We start from the raw sequence: 18,364 nt of genomic DNA, 5'->3' as shown, positions 1-18,364 counted from the left end.
AGGACCCTACATTTTGCTGCATACAGGAAACACACCTCAGTGTCAAAGACAAACACTACCTTAGAGTAAAAGGCTGGAAGACAATTTTACAAGCAAATGGTCTCAGGAAACAAGCTGGAGTAGCCATTCAATATCAGATAAAATTGACTTTCAACCCAAAGTCATCAAAAGAGACTCTGAGGGACACTTCTTGCTGGTCAATGGAAAAATACAACAAGAAGAACTCTCAATCTTGAACATCTATGCTCCAAATGCAAGGGCACCCTCATTCATAAACTTTACTAAAGCTCAAAGCACACATTGCACCTAACACAATAATTGTGGGTGACTTCAACACTGCATTTTCCTCAATGGACCGATCAGGAAAACAGAAACTCAACAGGGACACAGTGAAACTAATTGAAGCTTTGGACCAATTACATTTTATATATATATATATATATATATATATATATATATATAAAACATTTTATCCTAAAGCAAAAAATATACTTTTTTCTCAGCAATTCATGGTACCTTCTCCAAATCGACCATATAATTGGTCACAAGACAGACCTCAACAAATATAAGAAGATGGAAATAATCCCATGCCTCCTATCAGATCACTATGGAGTAAAAGTGGTCTTCAATAGCAACAAAAACAACAGACGACCCACAATATTCTACTCAATGATACCTTGGTCAAGGAAGAAATAAAGAAAGAAATTAACGACTTTTTAGAATTTAATGAAAATGAAGACACAACATCCCCAAACCTATGGGACACAATGAAAGCAGTGATAAGAAGAAAACTCATAGCCCTGAGTGCCTTCAAAAAGAAAATGGAGAGAGCATACACTAACAGCTTAAAGACACACCTGCAAGCCCTGGAGCAAAAAGAAGTGAATTCACCCAGGAGGAGTAGAAGTCAGGAAATCATCAAACTCAGGGCCGAAATCAATCAAGTAGAAACAAAGAGAACCATACAAAGAATCGACAAAACCAGGAGCTGGTTCTTTGAGAAAATCAACAAGATAGATAAACCCTTAGCCAAACTGACCAAAGGGCACAGAGAAAGTATCCAAATTAACAAACTTAGAAATGAAAAGGGAGATATAACAACGGAAACTGAGGAAATCAAAAAATCATCAGATCCTACTACAAGAGCCTGTACTCAACAAAACTGGAGAATCTGGAGGAAATGGACAATTTCCGTGACAGATACCAAATACCAAAATTAAATCAGGACCAAATAGATCATCTAAACAGTCCCATAATGCCTAAAGAAATAGAAGGAGTCATAGAAAGTCTTACAACCAAAAAAAGCACAGGACCAGATGGTTTCAGTGAAGAATTCTATCAGACCTTCAAAGAAGAGTTAACACCAATACTCTTCAAACTATTCCACAAAATAGAAACAGAAGGAACACTACCCAATTCCTTCTACGAAGCCAACATCAAATTTTAAGGAGAGAAACTTGAAGCAATCCCACTAAAATCAGGGACTAGACAAGGCTGTCCTCTCTCTCCATATCTTTTCAATATAGTACTTGAAGTTCTAGCTAGAGCAATTAGACAACATAAGGAAGTCAAGGGGATACAAATTGGAAAGGAAGAAGTAAAATTATCACTATTTGCAGATGACATGATAGTCTACTTAAGTGACCCAAAAACCTCCACCAGAGAACTCTGACAGCTGATAAACAACTTCAGCAAAGTGGCTGGTTATAAAATCACCTCAAGCAAATCAGTTGCCTTCCTGTACTGAAAGGATAAGCAGGCTGAGAAAGAAGTTAGGGAAATGACACCCTTTACAATAGCCACAAACAATATAAAGTATCTTGGTGTGACTCTAACAAAACAAGTGAAAGATCTATATGACAAGAACTTCAGGTCTCTGAAGAAGGAAATTGAAGAATACCTCAGAATATTGAAAAACATGCCATACTGGTGATTTGGCAGGATGAATATAGTTAAAATGGCCATCTTGCCAAAAGCAATCTACAGATTCAACGCAATCCCCATCAAAATCCCAACTCAGTTCTTCAAAGATTTAGAAAAAGCAATTCTTAAATTCATCTGGAATAACAAAAACCCAGGATAGCTAAAACTATTCTCAACAACAAAAGAAATTCTGGGGGACTCAGTATCCCTGACTTCAAGCAACACTACAGAGCAATAGTGTTAAAAACTGCATGGTATTGGCACAGGGACAGACAAGTGGACCAATGGAATAGAATTGAAGACCCAGAAATGAGTCCACACACCTATGGTCACTTGATCTTCGACAAAGGAGCCGAAAACATCCAGTGGAAAAAAGATAGCCTTTTCAACAAATGGTGCTGGTTCAATTGAAGGTCAGCATGCAGAAGAATGTGAATTGATCCATTTTTATCTCCATGTACTAAACTCCACTCCAAGTGGATCAAGGACCTCCACGTAGAACCAGACACACTGAAACTAATAGAAAAGAAACTTGGGAAAAGCCTTGAGGACATGGGCACAGGGGAAAAGTTCCTGAACAGAACACCAATAGCTTATGTTCTAAGATCAAGATTTGACAAATGTGACCTCTTAAAATTGCAGTTTCTGTAAGGCAAAGGACACTGTTAAAAGGACAAAACGGAAACCAACAAATTGGGAAAGGATATTCACCAACCCTACATCTGATAGAGGCCTAATATCCAATATATACAAAGAACTCAAGAAGTTAGACCCCAGGGAATCAAATAACCCTATTAAAAATGGGGTACAGATCTAAACAAAGAATTTTCACCTGAAGAAATTAGGATGGCCGAGAGGCACCTTAAGAAGTGCTCAACATCATTAGTCATTAGGGAAATGCAAATCTAAACAACCCTGAGATTTCAGCTTACACCAGTCAGAATGGCTAAGGTCAAAAACTCAGGAGACAGCAGGTGTTGGCGAGGATGTTGAGAAAGAGGAACACTCCTCCACTGCTGGTGGGGCTGTGAGATGGTACAACCACTTTGGAAATCACTCTTGCGGTTCCTCAGAAAACTGGACATGACACTTCCAGAGGACCCTGCTATATCTCTCCTGGGCATATACCCAAAGGATTCCCTGGCATGCAATAAAGACACATGCTCCATTATGTTCATAGCAGCCTTATTTATAATAGCCAGAAGCTGGAAAGAACCAAGATGTCCCTCAAAGGAGGAATGGATACAGAAAATGTGGTATATTTACACAGTGGAATACTACTCAACAATTAGAAAGAATGAATTCACAAAATTTTTAGGCAAATGGTTTGATCTGGAAAATATCATCCTAAGTGAGGTAACCCAATCACAAAAGAATATACATGGAATGCAATCTCTGATAAGTGGATATTAATTAGTCCAGAAGCTCTGAATACCAAAGGCACAAATTGTATTACTAATGACTCCCATGAAGAAGTATGGAGAGGGTCCTGATCCTGGAAAGGATTGATCTAGCATTGGAGGGGAATTTAAGGACAGAGAAAAAGAGGGAGGTGATTGGAGAATGTGTGGAGCGAACAAGGTTTATGGGACATATGGGGAGGGGGGATCTGGGAAAGGGGAAATCATTTGGAATGTAAACAAAGAACATAGAAAATAAAAATATTTTTAAAAAGGAATATCAGAATAGGCTGATTAATAGAAAAAATCCTTCTGGTCAGTAGAGTAGAATCTTTGGCTTGGGTAGAAAAAAAATTCTCTATTGTAGTTGAGTGGGATCAATCACCTGGCCAAGAGACCACCTCTAGGAAGACAGGACTACCTCAAGCCATGCTAAAGAGATAGGTGGAATGACTATCCATTTAAAGAGGTAGTTTTACTTTTCCTTCCCCGAATTCCCACCTCTAGGATCATCTCTCACAAAGCCATAGGTGTGGAGGCTCTTCTGTCCCTTTTGGCTGAATTACTCAGAAAAAACCAAACTTTTCCTTTTCTTCTCTGTGTAACACTTTGGGTGTCCTTCTTATTCATTTTCCAAAGTGTCCTCCCCGCTTGTGACTATCTGTGGCCATGTGGCACACCTTAATTCTCATAACTCAACAGGCAAAATTTTTCTTCTGTTCCTCCCTTCTCCTCTGGGCAGCTGCTCAAATTTATAACTTGTATACCCTGGGTGTTTTTGTTTTCATTTAAACTCTAATAAAATTGTCTTTGAGATTCTGTTTGTGTTCTTTGTTAAATCATTTTATCAATGAGACTAAAAACTCTAAGAAAGTATTTTATTTATCTAATCTTATCTATCTATCTATCATCTATCTATCTATCCATGCATTCAGAAAAATATTGGGTTTGTACTGAATAACAAACTTAAAGTAAAATTATTTTTCTTCTTTGAATTGCTTTTGGGAAAGGGCAGTTGCCCAGTGCATCTTTAGCACTATTGGGTTGAATTTAGTCAGTATTAAAATGATGCATTTCAAAGGATCTTATCAAACACACACACACACACACACACACACAAAATTCAATATGATTGGATAAATATTTGCAAACCTATATTTGATAACAGACTAGTAAACTGTATTAGAAAATAAAACCCTTTAAACTCTGCACCAAAAATTTAAAAATTTTAACTTAAAATATGCAAATAATATAATAAGTATTTTAACAGAAGATCTATATTGACTAATAAAATCATGAAAAGATATTTGACAGTAGCTTTTAGAGGAAATATAAATCAAAATTACATTCAGATACTGCTTAACAGTCATAATAAAATTCAGGTCAATAATATTCAGTGTTATTAAAGCTTTGGAGAATTGAGAGCCCGTGTGAATTGCTGATTAGAATGTAAATAATAGCCACTTTGGGAAAAAGTTTAGCATCCTTCAACATAGTAAACATACAGGTTCCATATAACCCAACAATTTTATTCCTAGGTGATCACTGGCCAATATTGAGTATATGATCAGCCAAAACTGTGCCCACTAACTGTTCACCAGCAGTATGTAATCCAAAGTATTCCCCACAGGCTATTGTCCCCATTTAAGACCTAACAAATTAGGGTATTAAAATGTGACTAGTGTTAAACCCAGGATGGTAATTATATTTTTGTTTTTATTTATCTACAGTCTCATAAAAGTTTTCTTCCTGCTCCTGTTGTTTCTCCTCCTCCTTTTCCTTTTCCTCTTCTTCTTCTTCCTCTTCCTCCTACTCCTCATCCTCCTCCTTCTTCTTTTCCTTGTCTCCCTCCTGCTCCTCCTGTGAGACAGTGAGCAGTAAGGCCTGCATGTAAACATTGTGTGACATGCACTAGGACCGTGTTTTTAGTCAGAATGGAACTCGACAAGTAAAGAGTTTGTTAGTGTGCAACTCTGCTCTGTGACACATTGGTGGGCACAACTATAAAATTTATTGTATATTATATAAGAAAAATAACCTCAGATCCAAAGGCAAAAAAAGTGATTTTTCTTTTAGCCTGATTTGTAGGAGGAATATATTAAGATGAAACTGGAATTTAAGTGAGCTAGGAGGTGAGTGACTGAATCACCTCTGTGCCCCAGGTTTCAGATTGAGGAAGCTGTTGTGGTGGTTAATATTAACTTAATGGTCTCACAGTAGCTGTTCTGTGTAAATGAACTCCTAAGTGTATCTGTGAGGATATTTTTTAGAGAAGTCTAAGTGAAGAGAAAAGATACACTCTGAATATTGGGAGCCTTATCCTTGGGTCTTTGACTGAATGAGAGAGTGTCACTGAGAGCCACTGAGCACTAGTGTTCTTTGCTTGGCTTCCTGCCTGTGGATGCACTGACACCTGTTCTCTCAAACCACTACCAGCACGCCTTCCCATTGGTAATCTCTGTGCCCGTAAACTTGAGGCAAAATACACTTTCTAGTCTTGAGTTACAAGGCTTAATATTGCTTATAATTTATTTATTTGTCTATTTATTTTTTATTGTCATAGAAAAATACTTTTATATATATATATATATATATATATATATATATATATATATATATATTAGAGAGGATCTGTACTACTAATAAACTCATGTAAAGATATTTGATCTTAGCCTTTAGAGGAAACAGAAATCAAATTTACATTCAGATACCGTATGTATCTGATATGATATTTACATAAATAAGAAGATTAACTTTCATGCTTATGGGGACCAAACTTCCTGTTTCTTGCCAGGAAACTAGTCATGAGCATCACCTGTATCCAGGTTTCTGGAGAAATGAAAACATAGTAGGTAGACTAATTTTTATTTTCAGGTTTTTGATCTGGAGGTAGGTGAATATTGACTGACATAAAATATTGTATCTATATTAATGAACTCCTCAACAGAAAATCTGAATTGGTCTGTGAATGATAGCTGCTGTTGTCAATTACCAACTTTGTTTGAGGAAGACTATAATTCCACCATTATTTGTCTGAGAGATCATTTTTATTGAAAAGTGAGAGACTGGAGTTGGAACATTGGAACTTTGTTTCTTGCTTCATAGACACTTCCATGTTATTCATGTTTCATGGCAAAGAGAATGGCCAGAGTTCTGGAGATTTCCTATTTCTTTGCTGACATTTTTGTCAGGGAAAAAATTCAAGTGTGTCCCATGTTTTTCCAAGCATGTAAATTTATCAGAATGGACCAGTAGTTGAGGATCCGCCAATTCCTGGAATCTGCTCTAGTCAGGGACACAAAGATGTTGTTAACATTATTCAACCAGGATTACACAATCTTGGTTTTCCTTCTGTGACTGTAAAATGTTTTCTGCCTTCCACAGTGTGGGTCTCCCATCTCCTGGCGGGTGGGGAGTCATTGGGCACCAGCCCACAAGGGCAGAGGAAGCAGAAGCAGTGAGCAGGGTTTGGGTGGCCATAGTATGATGGAACAGTTCTGGAAAGAGCTTCAGTGACACAGCTCGCTTTTATTGTTCCAGGAGTAGGGTTTATAGTGGCTCTTAGGGGTACGGGTAGAGAGGGCTGATTGGTCATAACATAGCATCTAATTATCATGTGGATGGGAAGAGTTGACTAGTCATAACACAGCACCTAATTATTATATGGAAAGCTAGAGCAGGAGTGTGTGCTGAGTCATGAAGCACTTGAAAAGAGCTATGCTCAGGGTCAGGCATCTGTGCTGAGAGACACACTCCAACCAAAGCCTGGCTCAGAGAACCATCTGGATATGGTGGAATGTGACCTTAATAGCAGGGTACTCCAACATCTCTCCCTATTTTATTTTACAATAGAGAAGTATTATCGTGAGTCTGTAGAGCCATGTAACTTAAATCAGAGGAGTCTAAGGCCTGATAGTGAACAATTACCTGGATGGTGATAATTCTAGCAATGGTGGTAATCTGTCATCAGAGAAACTATTTAGGACAGGGAGCAAGCATCAAAATAAAACATAGCAAAGCTGGAGAATTAATGAGGGGTAAAAGCCAAGAAAAGAAAAGGTTATTAAACCAACTTAATTGTTCTGTGGGCTGAAATCTTGAGAGCAGGTCTCTATGAAGTTTCTTGAGGGTTTTAACATTGGTCTCCCCAATATTTGATTCATTTACATTAAAGCAATATTCTTCTTCCAATACAATGCAAGTCCCCCCAATGTTTATCAGTTATTAGGTTTAGTGTTCTCCTGTTTTGGAGCATTACCCTGGCAAGAGAGTTCATCAGATGTCATGAACATGATGGAAGGCCTTCAGGAGACAGCTTCAATGAGACAGCTCTCTTTTATTTTTCCAAAGGTAGGACTTATAATGGTTCTTACAGGTGTTCATCTGTTTTAAGAAAGCTGGTCAAGGAACCTCTCCAGGTGCTGTGGGCAAGGGGGTTAAATGGTGCCAGACCAGAAGGGCTCACAAGTGAACCTGCTCAAAGCCTGATCAATGCCTATGGAGAAGTTACCCTGGCCAAACAATTGGTCATAGTTCCAATTTATTAACTGAGTGTGTGTGTTTGGGGGTGTCTCGTTGTGGTCCTATTTGTTGATTATGTATTTCATTTTTTTTAGTCTCCATCTGACATTTATCTGTGAACAGGGCTTTGTGTTGTAAAAACAGAGGACTATAGAGAGTAGATTGGCATGCACTTCTCCTGTCTTGGGAGGCTAAAACGTTGCCATTGAAACTTTGTAAAATAGATTTGGTCCGTGGGGGCATAAATTTTGTGCTTGCAGATTCCTTGGCATAATTCTCTTAGGTCTGTTGCTGAGATGGGAAACCAAGCCAGCAGATACTGTCTAGATAACCAGACAAGTCCCTAGGGCAGAGGATCTCTGAGCCATGTGGCTGAGGGGGCTGGGAATAATTGTTTCCAGAGTCTCTAAGATTACTGCGCTGCTCAATGGCTTTGGGACTGATGATACAGAGAGTGGTGATGGGGGTGGGGGCAGGGTTCAGCTGGGTTTTTCTAGGACCAGTCATGGTCAGAAATGTCTACCAAGAGAACCCATGGTGTGAATTATAGACCTTCACCCCAGAATTTTAGACCCTCATTTTTGGGTGATTTTAAGTCCTCTCAAAGTAAAACCCCAAGGGGATTTGGAAATCCCTCTGATTTGAAGTTGAGTTTCCCACTATAAAAAAGATAGGAGTATCTTCAGTGATATTCAAAGTTCTGAGGCGAATTCTCCATGGCAGATTGAGTGTACCCCAATAATCACAAGCCTCCCTGCAGATTTAAAAGATTGGCAACAATCCTAGAGACTTTTAAATGGTTACTGTTCAACCAGGTTCTTTATGAGAGGCAAAAAGTGTTTTGCACACCCAATCAGGCTGTTGGGATCTGGAAAGAGAGCAGAGGGACCTTTGGCCATTGTCAGGGGCTCACCCAAACCAGGGGCTTTGGTTGTGCTGTAAACCATATCCAGACCGTACTAGAAGGCACAGACTAACAGTAAAGTGACGAAAGGAAAGGAGAAGTCTGCTGCTCAGGTAGGATGGTCAGGTGAAAATGCCACTACCCTTGGGGGGAGGCTCACAAACTCTGTGTGTTCCAGGGGTCCCTATTTGGGCACCAGCTATGGGTCTCTCTTCTCTTCAAGTGTCAGAGGCTATGGGTGCACGAGGGTGGAGGGAGCGGAAGTGCAAGTAAGGTTCAGACTGCAGGGAGTCTGATGGAAGCGTTTCCAGAGACAGCTTCAGTGAGGAAGCTCTCTTTTATTTTTCCAGGGGTAGGATATTAGAGATAAAGAGGCTCTTAGAGATAAAGAGGGGTGGGTGGAAAGGGTTGATTGGTTATAACACAGCACCTAATTATCATATGGGTGAGACAGGCTGATTAGTCATAACACAGTTTCTTTTTTTTTTTTATTCGATATATTTTTTATTTACATTTCAAATGATTTCCCCTTTTCTAGACCCCCAACTCCCGAAAGTCCCATCAGCCCCCTTCCCTCCACCTGTTTTCCCACCCAACCCTTCCCACTTCCCTATTCTGGTTTTGCCCTATACTGGCTGAGACTGGCTGATTGGTCATAACACGGTTTCTAATTAGCATATGGGTGAGACAGGCTAACTGGTCATAACCCAGTTCCTCATTAGCATATGGGTAGAAATGGCTGATTGGTCATAACAAAGTTCCTAATTATCGCACAGGACTTGCATTCTGAGTCGTGTAGCATTTGCAGGGAGCTCTGCACAGGGTCGTTATCCAAACAAGGCTAGGCATCTGTGCTCAGAGACACTCTGCAACAAAAGCCAGGTAGGGAAAGCAAAGCCCCACTGAAAAGGGGGTTTTTGCATTTTATGCTAAGCAGAGCTATCTGGACATAGTGGACTGTGACCTTAATAGCAGGGTTCTTCAACACCCCAGATATGAAATCACTCAAGCATCTTCTTGTTTGTAAAGTGGAAGATACTGGGGGGAGCTGGGGGAGCTAGACGGAGGCAGAGAAAGGCTTTTACTAGAACTAAAAATCTACCTTGGCTTGATCCACAGACCCAGAAAACAACGGCAGAACACAATAATAATATAACTAATGGGAAAGGGTTAAAAACAGCCCCCAACCTTTTAATTTTGTATCACCTAATACAGCTGCCTTTCTGTTTCTGCAGTGGAATTAGTCCTGGAAATGTGAATGACACCAAACACTGACATGTTCTAGCCACATGTATAAAACAGGATAGAATTTGATGTACCACGTGTTGCTTCAGCTTCCAGAGCATCTCTGGATTGCTTACAGTGTTTGATATAACATAAGGCCATCAACAGTGGTTGTGCCGTGCCGTTTGGTGAATGAGGACAAAAAACAAAAAAGGAAACAAAATCCTGTATACATGTTCAGCACAGACATGTTTTCTGAGGGATTTTCCAGTCTCTACTAGATACAAATAGATGTGGAAACTGGCTACAAAGGACTGAATGTAACTCATGTCACTCATGAAGTTTCTATCTTGCAGAAAGTGTACCACCCTAGAGAATATTGTCTTTTAAAAATGTATGCATATACACAAACCTAGATGTGCAAAAATACAAATATATATCCATTTTAAAATAGCAAAACCACAATCAATAAAAGGCAGAATAATTGACGTAGAGAGCAAAATGTTTAAAAATAAGTTTTGGATATCAACAGTCATGAGAAAAAAACACCAGAAGAGCTTCTGTGAAGACTGTTTTTATCTTGCATTTGTTCTCAAAGGACTGTGAGCAATTTTTACACTGTCTTTTATATACACAAGGATTCCACACACAGAGAGAAAAGCATCGTAGATATGGAGATACATATTTGGAAAAAAATATTTACAAATAAAGAAAGCTCGAATGATCACTGTGGCAGAGCTGATACTGCAGCTGTGTAAAACATGCCTATTGATGTAAATACTAGTAGATGGGTGTGCACATGTTGAACATTAAACACACACAGGTTCTGACCCTCTTCCCTGTGAGGACTGAGAAGCAAGGATCCAGCAGCACGTAAGTTCTTTCTTTGCTTTGATAATATCAATATTATTTAAACATTTGGTGAGTAAAATTACATGAAAATAAATGTGACTATGCAAACATGTTTATGTCCTTTGTGAGAGTTGCAAAACAATTGGGGATCAGAACAGAAACAGGGAGCAGGAAGCTCGTTGCTGTCCATAGCCTGGATGCCAGGAGCTGTAATCCACTCCATCTGGAACCCCAGTTCTTAGATGCAATATGCTGAGTGAGCCGGTTACCAGCATTTCTAATAAGCTGGACCTGAAGTTATGTGAAGATTCTGGTTTGCATTTTTGAAACTTAGTGAACACAGAGCCAATGATTCCACATCTAATTGCCTTTAGCACATTTTGGGATTAGCAGCAATACAAAAAGGGAATGAAAAATGGGATCATTTTTCTGGGTCAATTTATATTCCATCCCCTTATTTAAAATGGGTGGACACAAGAGACCCACACATGTAAGTGTTGAAAAGACTAAAACAGCAAGCACACCATATTGCTGGCATTTTCCCTTGCCACCCATCCCATCTGTATTGTTTAGGCTAAAGCAGTATTGAACAGATGGACCATGTCCTGGAGGTCAGAGAAAAACATAACAGCTGAACTGACAGCCAAATTGGGAGAGAAACACCCTATTATGCATGCTTCTAACTCAGAGAAAGCCTTTCTCTCAAACCCACTGGCATTTTAGGAATTCAGCTGATTTTACCCAACCAGTCCCACAAGGAAATATACAGAGTGAATCCAAAGCAGTTAAAATAAACAGATCTTATTCCCTGTTAACAAAAGACAATGCCATTTTGTCAGAGTAAATTGCCTTGTGTTATATTTTAGTTCCTTGGATTTCCATACATTCTTAAGTAACCTCAATGCCAGGCAAAGTGTTGTTTTAGGTTTAAGCAGTAACATAGTGATGTCACCCTGGATACCACCCGTTCTAGCTCTGCTCTCATCTGCTATTTCTCCACCATCAATTTCTTGCACTGGGAGGGTGCTCCTCAAGCATTCTACTTCCCTTCTCTCTCTTTTTTCTTCATCCCATTTATTTATTTATTTATTTATCATTCATTCATTCATTCAATGTATGTGAGGTCACTATCCAGAAGAAGTCATTGATCCCTTTACAGATGATTGTGGGTCACTATGTGGTTACCGGCAACTGCACTCAGAACCTCTGGAAGAGCAGTCAGTGCTCTTAACTGCTGGACTATCTCCCCAGCGCCCCAAATTTCCTTCTCTAAAATGCATGAATAATTAGCCATTTTCTCAAATAGTATCCTTTGACTGGTTGCCATTTTTTCACAAATTGAAATTCAAGCTTCTTCAAATGATCTAAAGTATTTTCCCAGTCTAGGGTCAGTCTTCACTCTTATCTCTCAATGTCCTTTTGGTGACTACATCAGATGACATGGACTCACATGGGACACTCTCAGAACCCTGAGCCTTTGCTCTGGCTTCTCTGCTTGAAGGACCTTCTCACTTTCTTCTACAAGAGGAACTTGTGGATCTCCAATCATCAGCCCCAAAATGTTTCCTTTGCTGTTCTCCACTCTGTCTCACCCTGTGTGAATTAATCACCCATGTACTGCTGCGTTTATATACTGACTAAAGAATGGATTGAATCGGGCTGGAGAGAGGGCTCAGTGGTTAAGAGCACTGACTTCTTCCAGAGGTCCTGAGTTCAATTCCCAGCAACCACATTGTGGCTCACAACCATCCATAATGGGATCAGATGTTCTCTTCTGGTGTGTATGAAGACAGTTATAATGTACTAATATAAATAAAATAATAAATTTGTTAAAAAGAATAGATTGGATCAAAAAACCTATCTGTACATTAATATTTCTTGAGAGGCAAGTTCCATTCTTTCAATTCAAAACTTTAATATTGTGTGTGTGTGTGTGTGTGTGTGTGTGTGTGTGTGTGTGTGTGTTACATGCATATGAGGCTAGTGGCTTTGATCCTGCTAGATCTGAATTTATAGGAGGCAGTGACCCAGCCACCCCATGTCAATCTGGGTCTTCAACAAGAGCATAAATATTCATTCTTACCACTGAAACATGTCTCCAGCCCTTGATTCAATTTTTTATTTGTATGCTTCATTTTTTCATATTTAGTAAAACTATTAAGTGTTAAGTATGTGTTTAGCAAATAGATAAACTAATGGCAAGATATTGCAAATACTTGCCTCATTATTCCACAGACACATAGAGATGTTGCCTGAATGCACAGACATGTGACTGAACGTTTTCTTCCATATACAGCCTATGCCCTGTGTGGGGGAATCAAGCAACATTGGTAGTACTCAGACATTCCAGCACATTGCCACCCATTCTCAAAGGTCCCTTTGTCTGTGGTGGTGGACAATGTTCATATTCCTCCAACTCCCACACAGAAGTCTTAACTTCTAGTAAGCCTGTCTGTGAAGATAATTCCCCTAAGAGATTAGTCAGCACTGAATGAGCTCATCAATGGAAGCCCTTAATCTGACAGGATTATTTACTTTATATACAAAAGGGCACCATGGGCTGCCCTGTCCTCTGCCTCTCTGTGCACTGTGGAAGGTGAAGTAAAGGCCTAATGAAATGACAGCTGTCTCCAAAATAAAATAGAGGACCCTTAAAATAAAAAAAAATCTTATTTCTCCCTTGGCATTTGATTTCCTGACATCTGGGGGTAAGAACATAACCTCCTCTGGTTTCAGCTTCCCAGATGTGTCTTTCTTTTCCAATCTGGAACAACTTAGCTTCCTTAGTTCAGACTTGAGAAGTGAGTTGAAGAACTTTGGAACCAACTGGAACTATGCCTATGAATAGTTGGAGCTATAACAAGACTACCCTGGCGTCATGGCTTCAGTTACTTTCCAATTTGTCCCAAGTCTTATCACCTAGTTCTGGGTTTTACTATCAGGTTTTACTTAGTTTGTCCTTATGTCTTTTCACACTTTTAGTCCAAAGACCATGTGCACCCAGTTACAGGTAAGCGTCTAGATGACAGTTCGGTACCAACTTCAATTTGAAGAACCTGAGATGGAGATTGCCAAGTCCCTGTTTTTATAGCATTCATCTGCCTTGTTTCCACTTCTATTCTATCATAAATGAGATTATGATGATCATTGCTATCATGAGACAGGTGAGGTCAAGTGCTGGGAAGTCTATGGAGATGTTTCCCAGGGACTCATTTGCTATTGACAAAGAAAAGGCTCAGTACACTGAGGAACACACCCACCACCATATTGCAGGTGGTGTCACTGTGGCTTTCTTGACAACATGACACATGAAGACACATGCTGGTTAAGTTCCTCTATCTTCTGGAAAAAACAAATACAACTTGTATCTTGAAAACTGTGAGGTGAAAAGGAGAATATGGGGAAAGAAGGCTGAGACCAAGCTGTGCTTTGAAGACAATATAAATCAATGACTCCCATTACCCAGTATACACTATGACTGTAAACGATGAAGCACTTGATCTATAGGAGCAAACCTTGAAAACCCAATGGGCTTCAGTAAAGACAGCGTGCCACAAAATCTCTGTCCATGGTTCTGAAACCAGTGGCCGAACCCCAGAGGTCCTTGTTGAGTAGCCACAGCACTTCAACCTTCTCAAGAGGGGCTTTATGAGAAAGCAGAAAGAACTGGCATTGAGGCCTCACAGGGGAACCTACTGAACTCTTAAATGAGTACCAGCTTGTATGGGTTTTTTTTTGTTGTTGTTTTTTTTGTTTTTGTTTTTGTTTTTTTTTTTTGCTTTCTTTAGGAAGAGGGTGGGTATGAAGAGTGGGCAGCTGAGGTATTATGATGGTTGTACATGTAGCACAATAGTAGGGGAGGCACCCATTTCTTATCAATGGATCAATTCCTTAAAAAATAAGCCACATTTATCTCGTCCATGCACCTTCCCCTGAAGACCTTGTGAAAGCTCTCCAACTGCTTGCTAGATCTTTTGGTTGCAGAGCTAAAAAGCTTCGTTGTGCTTTAAAATGGAAAGAAGGCTCACATCTGTGGTCGTCATTAGATAAGTTCTAGTTCCCACAGTGTTCCTAGCTACCAAGCCACACCTTCTCCACCCTCAGAATTCTGTTCATCTGGCTTTGTCACCATGGATCTGTCCCAGGTAGACTCCATTCTGCTTGACACATGTCAGTTGCTTCACAGCCTTCCAACGCTCATCTATAAATAGAGCTTGCTTCTGATCCAAATGATGATTTCCTTCTTATTTCCCTGTGACTGGGTCCTTATTATCTTTGTGTACCCTTGCCTTTCCTTGGTTGACAACAGGAACACAGATGAGAATGGCCACAATATAATCATGTATTTATGTCTAACTATTAGACTCTCTCTCATGTACCATGAGTTAGAAACAAGCATTTTCTTTAAAAAATTTAAATTTTAAATTTTGTTTTCCTTGAAAACCCACATGTTAATGCATCCACTTTGTATTATGTTTTTTGAAGAAAAGGTTGTTTACAGGAAAACTGGAATTGTCCTTTCAGTTCCTCTTGGTTACCATTGACAACGGTGGGGTATGTGACTTTCCAATCTCTTGTGACTGTGTGAGTAGGAGGGCTCGCAAACGATTTCTGACTTCATTTTGCAGTGTGCTTTAAAACTGACATGAGGAAAGACAACTTGTCTCTATATCACAGGGCATAGAAGGGAAGGGGTGGAGGAATTAATCAATGTTATCCTACTTGTGGAAGTAGTTTCTATTATGCAATAGCATCCTAGATGGCAGTGGAAAATGTTGCAATGTGTGAGCCATGGAACTAAAAAGCTATTACATTCGTGTGTGTGTGTGTGTGTGTGTGTGTGTGTGTGCCTGTCATGATATATGTATTATGTTAGACAATAAGTTGTAGGAGTTGGTTTTCTCTTCTTCTACCACATAAGTTCTGGGGATGAAATTCTGTAGGTCGTAGTGGCAGGAACCTTAACCCCCTAATTTAGCTTGTTTTGGTTGTTTGAATAAAACACTGACCAAAACAACTTGGTGAGGAGAGAATTTTTTCAGCGTATGAGTCATGCTGGAAACTGAAGGTAGGAACTTAAGTTAAGGCCATGATGGAATGGTGCTTACTGACTTGATCTCTCTCTGCCTCACATTCAGACATCATTCTTTAAGAGGCATCTGTCACTTGCCTAGATATGGTGTCACCACCCATAGGGATCTAGGCCTTCCTCCATCTAATAACAATTAAGAAAATGCTCATAGGCATGGTCACTGGCTTATCTTTTCTAGGTAACTCCTCAAGTGAAGTTCCTATGTCCCAGGTGAGTCAGGTTGGGTCAAGTTGGGAACCGAAGCTAACTATGACACTCTATGTCTGTAGCTCCCTTATCAAGAAAAAACAGTGCTAGATGCAAGCACTCATTCTCAAAGTTTAGTTCTGTGCATGTGCCTGGGTATCTGTAGCGCAATGCATCTCTGTAATTTAAGTCATGTTTTACTATATCTTATTTAGGTCATGCAGCCCCCATCTAGAGGAAGTCCATGACCTTCTATTTACTGACAGATATTCTCCCGTGGACAATTTATGGTATTGCACCTGCTCTCAAGTTTGTCAATACCAATTCTCAGATGTATTCTTTGACTTCCTGTGACTCCCTTAGGTGACAATTCTGTCCTCTACCATGTGTTTACTCATTGAGAGGAGCATTCTCCTAGTATCTGTAGCTGAGAGTTTTTTTCTCTTTCCTCCCCTCTGTCTCTGCAACTATGCTACCTTAAAGGGTGACCCCTGTCCCAGGTCCTTTGAAGCAGTTTGTTTATACTGCAATTGTTCCTGCTTTGCCCCAAGGAACAATGTGCCTTGTTATGAATTAAAGAGTACATTAAGTCTGACTGCACCATAAAACAAGGCTATAGTGTATTCTACTGATTGGAGAACAGACAGCACAATCAAGGCTTTGAAAAAATGAGGGGCAGATAAAATGACCCAATATTTTGTTTTCATTTCTAAATCAACAGTGTGTGCATGTAGGATGGGAGATGTGTGACAGGCTGGTCTTGAACTTTCTCTCCTCCTGTCACAGCCTTATGATTTCCACGTTATAGACATTTGCCATAGCACCCATATTTACCTCTCATTTAACAATAATGATACTACTACTACTACTAATAATAATAATAATACACTTATGGATGCTTTAAACAGTGACCCATCCATCCTTTATACATTCTGAACCTTATGATTTCTTTAATATATCAGATACTTATTTGTTTTTCCATGAGCCTTTGAGTCATGAGGCTTTTCCAGGGCAGTGGTCTCTCTTCCTCTCTCTATTGTCATGTATTACTACTACTTTTCTTGAGTCTGCATCAATGACTATGATTTCTTAGTTACCTAGAAATGGATCATCAGTGAAGAATGTTCTTGCATCCTCTGTCACTCTTTGTTGGACGCTCATGAACATATTCTGATAATCGTCTAGAAGCCAATGGTCTCCTCCTTCAACACTTCTCTGCCCTGATACTGTGATACACTTTTCTCCTAACTATTGCTATTACCACACCAGTCTCAGAAGCAAGGTTGAGTGTGATTTTTTTCTTGTCTACCCAAGTTAAGTTCAAAGAGGTCAGACCTGTTTATTCTTTCCTCTCTAGCACCTGCCTATGCTGACAGAGGTGTCAGATTTACTAAACGAATTTTAGTTTGCGGGATTCATTTAAATGCAAACAATCATTATTAGTTACAGTAAGAGTCCTCATTTTCAGTCTTCAATCTAGTATCCTTGGAGAATTTGTTTTGAAGCATCACTATAATCTAACTCCATTTCATTTTCTATTTCTGGTCTCTACTGGTCCCTAGTAAGAACCTTTGCCTGTTCTCTGAACATGAATACAACTTTCTGTTGCTAGTCTTCAGTCATGAGCTGCTTACCTCTTCAGTGCTCTGTTATTTTCCTTCCAAAGTGACTAATCATAATATTAGTTTGTCATCCTTGGCTGCTACTGGCACATCTTGTACCACTGTAGGATTTAAAGAGGATGGCCCTTCTGGAAGGACAAGTGGTGGAATGGCACAGCTTTCCTTACACTATCATAACTCTGTTGAGATACTTGGCTTGGTTATAAGGGTCTGGTTCTTAGCACTTCCTTCCTTCCTTCCTTCCTTCCTTCCTTCCTTCCTTCCTTCCTTCCTTCTCTCCCTCCCTCCCTTCTTTCCTTCCTTCTTCCTTCTCTCCCTCCCTCCCTCCCTCCTTCCCTCCTTCCTTCCTTCCTTCCTTCCTTCCTTCCTTCCTTCCTTCCTTCCTTCCTTCCTTCCTTGCTTCCTTCCTTCCTTCCTTCCTTCCTTCCTTCCTTCGGAGTCTGTGAGGGCCAGTCTTGTCCTGTGGAAATGTAAGAAATAAGTGATCACAAACTTTGGGTTAGATTTGAATAAGATGAAATCATGACTGAAAGACAAGTAAATTATTTTTACCGGCCAGGTCAACCAAATTGTTCCCAGGATTATGTACTGAATATAATTATTATATACCATGTACACGTAGTAGAGTGTGTGCAAGTGT

This window comes from Apodemus sylvaticus, chromosome 4, assembly GCF_947179515.1.
Source record: "Apodemus sylvaticus chromosome 4, mApoSyl1.1, whole genome shotgun sequence".
NCBI lineage: Eukaryota > Metazoa > Chordata > Mammalia > Rodentia > Muridae > Apodemus > Apodemus sylvaticus.
This window is presented reverse-complemented; position numbering follows the sequence as displayed.